Below are 12,564 nucleotides of genomic sequence, written 5' to 3'. Positions count from 1 at the left end.
TCTGAGCCTCACCAGTGTCCGCACCCAACTGAGATCGGCGTCTCAACCCCTGCACAGCCGTAGGAGCAGCAGACTGTTGGCGAGCCCTCACAGGTTCGCAACCCCAGAGGATGCTCGCCAAAGGTGTCAAGACAGGAGCAGAAAGAAAGTGAGCAAGGGGCCTCCACATCTGCTGAAGCTACAGGGGAAGCACCACGTAGGAGCACGCGTAAGATAAAGATACTGCACAAATAGTCACAAGGGTAGTCACTTGGGTGAAATTTGATGTTTTCTGCGAAAAAGCCATCAGATGATTACTGTAAATAAAAAATCTGATGGCTACTGCTGTAGTTGTGGCGTGTGTCATTTCACAAATGGGACTTCCACATTGAGGGCTTAGGATTACTTGTAATTGTCAGTATGGTGGTCAAATTGCTAGGAATCCTTTGGTTCTTGGCCATTGTCGATGCTCAGGTAAGAAGCTGTTGTGTATTTTGAATGTGTATTAGAATTGTCCCACATGGGATACTGTAGTGGTGATTTGCAATGCACTATGGGAAATGTAGTGCATTGAGTGAAGAAGCACATTGTAAATAAAATGGCCGTTAACTAAACTCTCCACCCCGGAGTCCTTCTTAATTGTTATATAGGTAAGGGTATAAAACCCCTTGAGACACAACAGAAGCTGTGAGGCAAAAGTGCTTGATTGGCTCGGCTAAGCAAATCTGGCCAAGATGAGTGCGTTTCTTGCATCCTGGGCAGCAATGTTCTCGCACACTGCTGCTGCTGGTTGATGGGCCTCTGCAAGATGTTCATTTTCGCTCTCCTCTTCCTCCTCATCCTCCGCCTCCTCATCTGAGGAGGATATATGATGAGCCACTTGGTCCTCAGGAATCTGCAAGCCACGACGCTGTGCCATGTTGTGAAGTGCACAGCAGACCACGACGATTCTGGAGACCCTGGCTGCTGAGTACTGTAGGGCTCCACCTGATCTATCCAGGCATCTGAAGCACATCTTCAGCAAACCGATGGTTTGCTCGATTATGGCTCTGGTGGACATGTGGCTGGAGTTGTAGCTCTCCTCAGCTTCGTTTGATGGACTCCTCAACGGCGTCATTAGCCACGTCCTCAGGGGATAGCCCTTGTCTCCAAGTAGCCATCTGTTAAGTTGGTCTGGCGGACTGAATAGCGGAGGCACACTAGACTGTCGCAGTATGAAGGAGCCATGGCAACTGCCAGGGTACTTTGCACAAACCTGCAAAGTTTCCTTCTTGTGGCCACACACCATCTGTACGTTGAGGGAGTGGAAGCCCTTACGGTTGACAAAAATACCTGGATTGCGATGGGGTGCCTTAAGGGCCACATGTGTGCAGTCAACGACGGCCTGCACCCTTGGAAAGTCTGCCAGATTAGCTAATCCAACCACACGTGCCGTGACACTTGCTTGATCCTTGGTGAAATGGATGTGATTGTGCGCGATGGCAAAGAGGGCATCGGTTACCTGTGTGATGCAAGTGTATGCGGTCGCCTGGGAGATGCCGCTGATGTCTGCTGCTGATCCCTGGAGTGAGCCTGAGGCAAAAAAGTTGATTGCGGTGGTGACTTTGACGGCCACTGGTAAGGGGTGTCCACCTGGTCCTCTAGGCTCCAGGTCTTGTTGCAGCATTGAGCAGATGTCACCCACTACCTCTCGCGAAAGTCGGGGCGCAGTTAGTTCGATGCGTCCCCTGGGATCACGTGGGCCATGGAGAGCCAATGGTAGCAGGGAATGCTTCATTCATAAATTTGACAGGAAGAGCTGTGAAACCTATAAATACTATAAGCCCCAAAACATAATTAAAGCTTCAAATAAAAAAAATTTTAAATCACATTTTTAAAATAACTATAAATTACATGAAATAATTATTTTAAACAATAATTTAAATTTTTGAAAAATTAATTACATTTTCTAATGGAGCTAAAAATAAACTTACCTTTCTTTAAAGTATTTAAAAATAATAAACCTGTGGAAAAAATGTTTTAATTTTAATTAATTCACCACTTACCTTGTTAAAAGCAGGCCTTGCGCCTGCTTTTTAAAAGTGTAACTGCTGGAGACTTACCCTCCCGGAGAAACCTGCAACAAAAACGGAAGTTCGATGCGCTCGCGCTGCCTCTCCGGCGTACGCGTTCCACCTGTCAATCCCTTCTTTCAGTGGAACGGAAGTTCCGGCTTCCCGCGCATGCGCAGTGCATGCACGAAACCGACAGCTTCGTTGGGCCTACGCGTGAGTACCCCGTGCGTACTCACCCGTGGAGACCCGAAGTTCTGGGCCATTAACAAAAGAGTAATTTTAACCGAACCCTCCTGGGATGAAACTGATCAGATCTGCCCTCAGCTTTACACCCAGCCTGATTTTATTTCCCATTGACTTCCGTTTCAAATCACCCATTAAGTAATCAAACACACATGTACGGGAAGAAATTCAACTCGTGCCAGTATCCGGTTCAAAGGAGCTGTGATATCCCAACGCGTGCATGAAGATATCGGCCAGAGGCCCGATCGACGTTGGGCTTTGGGCTTCATTGGCACTGAGCTGGCGAGCTGCAGGTGCCAATCACACATCCCGATGCAGTCGCTGGTAGATGCCTCAGACATTTTGCCTGATTCCGACGCCAAGCCTGCCCGCCAGCTGGCCCCGGGAGTGCGGTGAGGCGAAGGGAGGGGGTGGAGGAGGGGGTGGACCCAGGCCCCAGCTGGCCCTGGGAATGGGGTGAGGCGAAGGGAGGGGGTGGAGGAGGGGGTGGACCCAGGCCCCAGCTGGCCCTGGGAGTGGGGTGAGGTGAAGGGAGGGGGTGGAGGAGGGGGTGGACCCAGGCCCCAGCTGGCCCTGGGAGTGGGGTGAGGTGAAGGGAGGGGGTGGAGGAGGGGGTGGACCCAGGCCCCAGCTGGCCCTGGGAATGGGGTGAGGCGAAGAGAGGGGATGGACCCAGGCCCCAGCTGGCCCTGGGAGTGGGGTAAGGTGAAGGGAGGGGGTGGACCCAGGCCCCAGGCCCCAGCAGTGGTCTGCAGTTGTTTATTGGGGCCAGGAGAAGCACTCCTGCTCTTCCAAACTCTGCAAAAATTAAAATGGGTAAAAAAAAATGTTCTTAGCTTTTTGGAGTGGCCTCCGGTGGTACCTCTAAGGACTGCTGGTTAGGCTGCCGTAGACCTGGGACAACTGGGCGGAGGATGAGCATCGCCAGCTCCGCCCATTTGATGACCAATTTCATTCAGGGTCCTACAACTGGCATTAGGACCTCATACAGCACATGCAACGTGCCTTACGCCTGTTTCATGCATACCTGGGATTCGCCGACTTCCAATTTGGCAGCCGGTACATTCCCGAGGCAGATCTGGCAAGGGAGGTCACAACGTGAGATTGGTCTTCCCAACCCTGAACTTACGCCAAAAGAATCAGGCCAAATGTTGTTCAATTTCTCCCCCATAAATCCTATTACAGTCCAGGATGTGTTATATTATTTTTTGAGCCGCTGAGGCTGACACCGCAGCAATGGAACAAGCATGGAGAGATTGGAAAATCAGGCTCAAAACAAGTGTCGTTGGGTCTGCATGACTTAATGTCAAGAGACACTTCCAGCAGGTCTTTTAGACCAATCGAAACCGCTCTTGCTGATAAGGAGCAATAGCTTCATTTAAGTATTGCTATACATTCAGATAGAGTCTGTTGCAATTTTCCATCTGCTTAGGATGGGTTTGCATTGGCCGCTCCTTTCGCCCATTTGGAACGAGCTTAATGGAGTCTCCCTGAGCCTCTTCAAGGGGCAGCTTTTCTTTTAGCTGCTTTTTATTTTCCAGTTTTACAATATGCTTTATTTTTGGCCTCTGTTATGTTGGCATTTTCATGAAAAAGTTTACTTTCCTTTTGAAGATTATTTTCTTTCTCCTAAACCGCGTGTCATGTTAATCTAAACTAGCTTCATGTTGTCTGCTAATTCACCAGAGATCCAACAGTCACTGAAGCATTTTCAAGACTTCAGTGGAACAGGAGGAGCTGAGAAAAGAAGGAACGATGAAAAGCCTGCTGCAAACGGTGCACATTTTCATGGGAGCTAATGGAACAACAAACCAGTTAAGTGAAGAACCCATGACGGCTAGTGAGTCAAGTTAAAATCAAGAAATATCAACATAAAATGCTGGAAACACTCAGCAGGTCAGGCAGCATCGAGGAGAGAGAAACAGAGTCAAAGTTTCAGGTCGATGAGAGAAGAGAGATTTATAATCGGGGCAGGGAGGAGGTGAGGAAAGAACAAAGGGAAGGTCTGTGATAGGATGGAGGGCAGGAGAGATTGAGACAAAAGGGGTGATGGTGCAAGGCAAAGGGAGATGGTAATGGGACAAGTTAAGAAACAAAAGATGAGTCCAGATGAAGTGCGAATGGTGATGGCAGAATCATCAACAGCTACCATGTGAGGAAACAAGAGAAAATAAATAAAAACATATAGGGGTCGAGGTTATGGTCTGAAATTGTTTAACTCAGATGTTGAGTCCAGAAGGCTGTAAAGTGCCTAATCGAAAGATGAGGTGCTGTTCCTCGAGCTTACGTTGAGCTTCGTTGGAACAATGTCAGAAGCCGAGGACAGAGAGATCAGAGTGGGAGTGAAGCGGAGAATTAAAGTGACAGGCAACCGAAAGCTTGGGGTCAAACTTGCAGACTGAATGGAGGTGTTCCGCAAAGAGGTCACCTAATCTGCGTTTGGTCTCCCCAGTGTAGAGGAGACTGCATCGTGAGCAGCGAATACAGTATACTAGATTCTAAGAAGTACAAGTAAATCGCTGCTTCACCTGGAAGGAGTGTTTGGGGTCCTGGACAGTGGGAAGGGAGGAGGTAAAAGGGCAGGTGTTACATCTCCTGCGCTTGCATGGGAAGGTGCCGGGTGAAGGGGAAGGGGTATTGGGGGTAACAGAGGAGTGGACCAGGGTGTCGTGGAGGGAGTGGTCCCTTCGGAATGCTGAAGGGGGAGGGGGGAAGATGTGTTTGGTGGTGGGATCACACTAGAGGTGGCGGGAATGGCGGAGGATGATCGTTGAATGTGGAAGTTGGTGGGGTGAAAGGTGAGGACAAGGGGAACCCTATAGTGGTTCCGGGAGGGAGGGGAAGGGGTGAGAGCAGAAGTGCGGGAAATGGAACGGACACGGTCAAGGGCCGTGCCAACCATGGTAGAGGGGAATCCTCGGTTGAGGAAAAAGGAAGACACGTCGGAAGCACTGGTGTGGAAGGTGGCATCGTCTGAGCAGATGCGACAGAGACGGAGAAACTGGGAGAATGGAATAGAGTCCTTATAGGAAGCGGGGTGGGAGGAAGTGTAGTCCTGGTAGCTGTGGGAGTCGGTGGGCTTATAGTGGAGTCAAGGTTTACATTGAAGCACCACAGATACAGCGACGGGAATATTAACCCCCAAAAATGGATGGGTTGGGTCGGATCAGATGTTAACATTTCAAAAGCTTCCAACCTGACCCCAACCTGACCCCAACCTGACCCAAATCCGCCTCTAACCCACCCACTTCCGGTTTTAAAGGAGGCGGGAAAAGGGGCAGCCAACCTGCTCCCAGGAGGCAGGCTGGCAATTTAAAATATTTTACAGAGGCTGGCAGCCTCTGATTTAACCTGCTTTGCAAGTTTAACACAAGTTTGTGCCCCAGTCGCTGAAGGTAAGCATGCAGATGCAGCAGGCGGTTAAGAAGGCAAATGGTATGTTGGCCTTCATAGCGAGAGGGTTCGAGTACAGGAACAAGGATGTCTTGCTGCAGTTGTACAGGGCCTTGGTGAGACCACGCCTTGAGTATTGTGTGCAGTTTTGGTCGTCTTATCTGAGGAAGGATGTTCTTGCCATGCAGGGAGTGCAGTGAAGATTCACCAGACTGATACCTGGGATGGCAGGAATGATGTATGAGGAGAGATTGGGTCGATTGAGCTTATACTCGCTGGAGTTTTGAAGAATGAGAGGGATCTCATTGAAACTTATAAAATTCTAACAGGGCTAGACAGACTAGACGCAGGAAAGATGTTCCTGATGGCCGGGGAGTCCAGAACCAGGGGTCACAGTCTAAGGATAAGGGGTGTAAGATTCGCAAAATTTGAACATTGTCCTATAAGGGTCTATTGGCAGAAGAGGCCTTAATTTTTTAAAGACTGTTTTAAAAGAAGCCCAGAAAAAGGGGCATACAAAATGGCCACCAGACCCCATGACCAGCTTTTTGGGACACTTTAAAATGGTTCCTGCAGTCCCCAGTCAGCCCACACTAAGTTCTGGAAGGCTGTTTTGGAGAAAACGAAACTAGACAGAACCCCATACATATGGATTGGATGCAGATCCAGTCAGATCAGCCTGCAGATAAAGGCCATCTAAATGTTTACCCAGACAAAGGAAAACAGTTTCATATTCATAGGGGGAGCATCAAGAACCGTTTAAGACATCAGAAGGATGTTAAAAACAATACAGGGTCATTCCAGGCCAGAGATGGCCGTTACCGGCCATCCCAAAGTAGTTTAATACATAATAACTACCCCGCTGTGCTACAAGCCCGCCAAAAGTTAAACAAAGACTAACCTTGATTTGGCAGGAGATAAGGGCCTCCACGGAAAAGTATAATTGGAGTCCCGGGGTAGCCATCGGTAGCTTTTGCAGCCTGGAGCTTGTAGCTGGTAGCCTTTTGAGCTAGCTTGCTTTTTCAAGAGCCGTGGAGGAACGTCAATCCGGAGACCAGCCAAAAAGGTGATTCGAGTCTGCGTCCCGCCCTGGGGTAACCATCGGGAGAGCATCGACAAACCCCTGGCCGTTGACGAGATGAAGGACAGCAGCCCTTCAGAAGAAACCTATCTGAAAATGGTAAACCAGCTGGGCTCTGCGAAGAAACCTATTTGACCATGATCAAATAGGTGGTCTCCATCCACGCCGCCGTCCAGGCCCGCCAGCATCCAGCCTGTCCGTGACCTTCACCTCGAGGAAGAAGAGAGCAAGTTGCAGCCCGCAGCGTTGACCACGTGGAGACAGGACGCCTGAAAGGATCAAAATGCAGACCTTTTTCAAAACTCTATACTTTCCAACTGGATTGGTGAGCATGTTTCTGGCCCCTCACAATCTGAACTAGATAGGCTTAGGGGGTGGGCATTTAAGGGGTAATTTTAACAATGAGTTGTTGTCCCTCGATATTCCATGTGTTTCCCCATTTCGTGATGACTTTTGTAAAGTATAATATGCCTGTATCTATCTTGGCCAGTACTGCATTATGAATTTGTTTTTCCCTCCCATGTACCTTATTGGCTTGCAGTTTGATTTGTTCCTTTATGCTTCAAAGTCCAGTGTATAGAATCTAAGGGGGAGTGGGTCGAACCACTAAAAAGCTTACTGTGCAAGAGAGAGAGAGAGAGACCTCTGCGATCTCTAAGAACCCCTTACAGGGGTAAGCCATTTAGGACAGAGATGAGGAGGAATTTCTTCACCCAGAGAGTGGTGAACCTGTAGAATTCTCTACCACAGAAGGCAGTGGAGGCCAATTCATTAAATATATTCAAGACGGAGTTAGATATATTTCTTAAGACTAAAGGGATCAAGGGATATGGGGAGAAAGCAGGGACAGGGTACTGAATTTGGATGATCAGCCATGATCTCATTGGATGGCGGAGCAGGCTCGAGGGGCCGAACGGCCTACTCCTGCTCCTATCTTCTATGTTTCTATGTAACAGTGGGTGGCCGAGTTGCCCAAACCTCGGGAAACCCAGCAGCTGAAGAGAGCTGAGGACAGCTCCAGGGAGAAGGTAAATGCCTTTGCAGCACTGCTTGTGGGCCAGGAGAAGCAGGAGTGCCTTACCCTGGCTACCCCCCAAGCTCCCACCCCCATACAGAAACCCCCGGGATTGGACCCCCCACCTCCCTGGGGTCAGGGATCGGACCGACCTACTCTTGCGGCCCGCTCTGGAGTGCCCTCCACCCGACTGGAGGCCAAGTCTGTCAATCAGGCTGACCTCTGGGCGGGGGAACCTGTCAATCAGGCAAGTTGAAACTCCCACAGCTTGCGGGGAAACCCGGACACCCGTCCGAAACTCCAGCCCACCTATGCAACCCATCCCTGTTAATATTGGGGTCAGTATTTCATGTTTGAAGTGGTATAAAATGAAAGAAGGTATAGAAGATAGGATAGGAGCAGGAGTAGGCCATTCGGCCCCTAGAGCCTGCTCCGCCATTCAATGAGATCATGGCTGATCATCCAAACTCAGTACCCTGTCCCTGCTTTCACCCCATATCCCTTGATCCCTTTAGCCTTAAGAAATATATCTATAGAAACATAGAAGATAGGAGCAGGGAGACCAGCAGGTACCAAGCCAGGCTGCTGGCACCTGTAACATGACACCAACATTACCTGCAGACCGCGACACATTTTATGACATTTGGTGCAAGGACACCTGCAGCCAACTTGTATCAGAGGGACAGCGGTGCTAGTGTCAAGGTCCTCTCCCCCCCCCTTAACTATTTTGCCTCTGCCTCCTTTGAGGCTAGGATAGGGATAATGTGCAGTATCAGCCAAAATGCTCCCAACATTTGTGTCAAACAGGTAACTGATGCGTAGATTAGCATCGGCGTGCTACAGTTCCCATGGTACAGGGGTCATTGATGCCGGCCACATGTTCATCCTTCAGCCCATTCTGTGTGTCAGTGACCATGCTTCACATATGTTGGTTGTATTGCAATTATTTTTTGTGTCATGCTTATTGGATGTGAGAGTGCCAAGGGTGTCACTTGTAAGGTTCAGCCTGAATGTGTGGCCCGGTGGAGTATGAGAATCTATGCTAAGCAATGAAAGAGATATAGGGGTAAAAATTGGGTAGCGCCCCCTTTCGCCCCCATAATATTGTGTGAGGACTTGATATGGGCTAGCAACCAATGCAGAACAAGCAAAGGGATTGCATGCAGGAAGTCTTCCCTAGTGCAGTATGCAAAATGATCAAATGAACAAAAAAGCAAGAAGCTTCATGCAAAGGATGATCTTCGAGAAATACAAGGGGGCAAAATTCGGTTGCTTTGCGCTTCCCGTTAGCGCCTTAAGGGGGCATTAACGGGACACAAAGCACCTAGCGCCAGGGCGTGGCGCCGCTAATGCCTCCCGCGAAATTCAGCTGGAGATTAGTGGCAGCGGTAGCCGTTCACAGCGCCCCACTGACGCCACGGCCGCAAACTTCAGTCGCTCCCCCTGACCTACCGCCAGACGCTATGTCCGACAGGGTCAGGGGACGTATGTGCGGCTGGGGCAGCGATATTTAAAGGGGAGGTGCTGGGCGGCTGTTGCCGGGCACCTGCCCCCTCTGCCCTCCTCCCGTGGGGTGCTGGCCACGGTCGGGCTCTTTTGCTGGCAGCTTGCTCCCTGGCGGTCCAGTTGGGCCCCAGTTCGTTCTGCGCAAGGCCCCTCCCCTTTAATCAGGGGAGGGGCCTGCAGTACCGCGGTGTGACATGCCGGCGTGCGCTGCGGCACGTAACGCCGCGATATTGGGCTGTAGCGCCCCAAGAGGGAGGGGGAGCACTTCCAGTAGCCCCGCCTCCTGCTTGGGGCGCTACCACTGAATTTCGGGTGCGGGGGCGCTAACTTTTTCGGGTTGCTAAAAGTAGCACCCCGGTGAAGTTAGCGCCCCAAAGGGGGCATGACCCAATTTTTCCCTGAAAGTTTTTTTGAAACAAAAATCATATGAAAGAGTTAACTTGGAAACCCACATGCTTCATTGGATGTAAAGCACTTTGGGAGGTTCAGGGGTCGTGAAAGGCGCTAGTCAGACTTTCTTTCTTTCATTCTTTTTTTCTTTCCTATATACCTGCAAAAAAACAATTTGGTTTATATACAACTTACTTTGGTTCTTTGTTTTTGTTAATTATCTACCTGTCTTGTTTCGATTAATGATATTGCTGATTCATGCCTCGAAACAAACATGAAGCCACAATTACCCATATAACTTGTAACATTATCTGGATCCAACATTGTGGGCATTAGTGACCCACCCCCCAAGGGGTTAATTAGCATTTATCACTTCAGTAAAGTAAGTAATGGATGCTGATGGCTAATAGAACTGCAATACTTTCTAAACAATGTTATTGTTCACTTAAGTGAACAATATTAAGCCGGCACGGGCTCGATGGGCTGAATGGCCTCCTGTGCCGTAAGCATTCTATGATTCTATGATTCTAACCTTTCAGCTGCTATGATTTGTTTATCCAGGAGAAGACTTTAGCCTAGAATTTGTTGGAGCTTTTTAAAAAATGTATTTATTCATTCACGGGATGTGGCCGTCACTGGCAAGGGCAGCATTTATTCCCATGCGTCTGCTGCCCTTGTCCTTCTAGGTGGAAGGGGTCGTGGGTTTGGGAGGTGCTGCCGAAGAAGCCTTGGCGATTTGCTGCAGTGCATCTTGTAGATGGTACACACTGCAGCCACGGTGCACCGGTGGTGGAGGGAGTGAATGTTTAAGGTGGTGGATGGGGTGCCAATCAAGCGGGCTGCTTTGTCCTGGATGGTGTCGAGCTTCTTGAGTGTTGTTGGAGCTGCACTCATCCAGGCAAGTGGAGAGTATTCCATCACACTCCTTACTTGTGCCTTGTAGGTGGTGGAAATGCTTTGGGGAGTCAGGAGGTGAGACACTCGCCGCAGAATACCTAGCCTCTGACCTGCTCTTGTAGCCACTGTATTTATATGGCTGGTCCAGTTAAGTTTATGGTCAATGGTAACTCCCAGAATACTGATGGTGGAGGATTCGGCAATGGTAATGCCGTTGAATGTCAAGGGGCGGTGGTTAGAAACTCGAAACTCTCTTGTTGGAGATAGTCATTGCCTGGCACTTGTGTGGCACGAATGTTACCTGCCACTTATCAACCCAAGCCGGATGTTGTCCAGGTCTTGTTGCATGTAGGCATGGACTGCTTCATTACCTGAGGAGTTGCGAATGGCGCTGAACACTGTGCAGTCATCAGCGAACATCCCCATTTCTGACCCTATGATGGAGGGAAGGTCATTGATGAAGCAGCTGAAGATGGTTGGGCCTAGGACACTGCCCTGAGGAACTCTTACTTCTTGTCCCGATAGTTAGACTTTTTCCCTCATTATTCAGCTCGAAAGAATTTTGCCCCATAAGTTGCTGGAAGTGTGAACTGATAACGGTGCAGTGAGGGCAACAGGGCATCCGCGAGTGATGGAACCAACAGGCTATCTCCTTAACCAATGACATTTAAGGATTGAGAAAGAAACAGAGGAATTATGGATTAATATTATTGGAGAAAAAGTACTTGAGAAACTAATGGAACTAAAGCCGACAAATCCCCTGAACCGGATGGCCTACATCCTAGGGTTTTAAAAGTGGTGGCTGCAGAAATAGTGGATGCATTGGTTGTGATTTTCCAGAATTCCCTAGATTCTGGAATGGTCCCAGTGGATTGGAAGGTCGCAAATGTAACCCCGTTATTCAAGAAAGGAGGGAGAGAGAAAACAGGGAACTACAGGCCAGTTAGCCTGACATCAGTTGTTGGGAAAATGCTGGAATCCATTGTTAAGGAAGTGGTATCAGGGCACTTAGAAAATCATAACATGGTTAGGCAGAGTCACCATGGTTTTATGAAAGGGAAATCGTGTTTGACAAATTTATTAGAGTTTTTTGAGGATGTAACTAGTAGGGTAGACAAAGGGGAACCAGGGATATTTGGATTTCCAAAAGGCATTCAATAAGTTGCCACATTAAAGGTTGTTAAGCAAGATAAGGGTACATGGGTTTGGGGGTAATGTATTAGCATGGATAGAGGATTGGTTAACGGACAGAAAACAGAGAATAAGGATAAACGGGTCATTTTCTGATTGGCAGGCTGTAACTAGTGGGGTGCCGCAAGGATCGGTGTTGGGGCCTCAGCTGTTTACAATCTATATCAATGACCTAGATGAAGGGACCGAGTGTAATATATCCAAGTTTGCTGATGATACAAAGCTGGGTGGGACAGTAAGCTATGAGGAGGACACAAAGAGCCTGCAAAGGGATATAGAGAGGTTAAGTGAGTGGGCAATAAGGTGGCAGATGGAATATAATGTGGGGAAATGTGAGGTTATTCACTTTGGTCGGAAGAATGGAAAAACAGAGGGCTAGAAATTTGGCTCCTTTGCGCCTGCCATTATTGCCTCCGGGGGGTGCTAACGGGCGCAAAGTGCTTATCACCTGAGGGGTGGGGGGGAGCGAAAGAAGCGCCTCCCGAGATATTCGGCGGGGCGTTGCTGAGGCGCTACCCGATAGCGTGCGCCCCCGCCAGTAACGCCCTGGGCCGCTGCGCTGTCGGTGATGACGTCATTGCCGTGCACCGTGAGGCCTTAGCGGCCCATGACAGATATTCGGCTGCGTCCCACGAGACTGCCGTGGGTGGTGTCAGCGCCAGCCTCGCGGGTCGCGAACTGGCCCGACCTCCCATCGCGGGGCGGCATTTAATGGGGAGGAGCAGCCACGACCCGGGCCGCCATTTTCTTTTTCTGCCTCACCTCCAGGTCGGCCCTTTGCGGTGGGCTGTGGCATGGTCCTGGCCGCCATTGCG

Source organism: Somniosus microcephalus, chromosome 9 (assembly GCF_052327205.1).
Source record: "Somniosus microcephalus isolate GS21.2 chromosome 9, FLI_Smic_1.0, whole genome shotgun sequence".
NCBI lineage: Eukaryota > Metazoa > Chordata > Chondrichthyes > Squaliformes > Somniosidae > Somniosus > Somniosus microcephalus.
Note: the sequence above shows the minus strand (reverse complement) of the source record.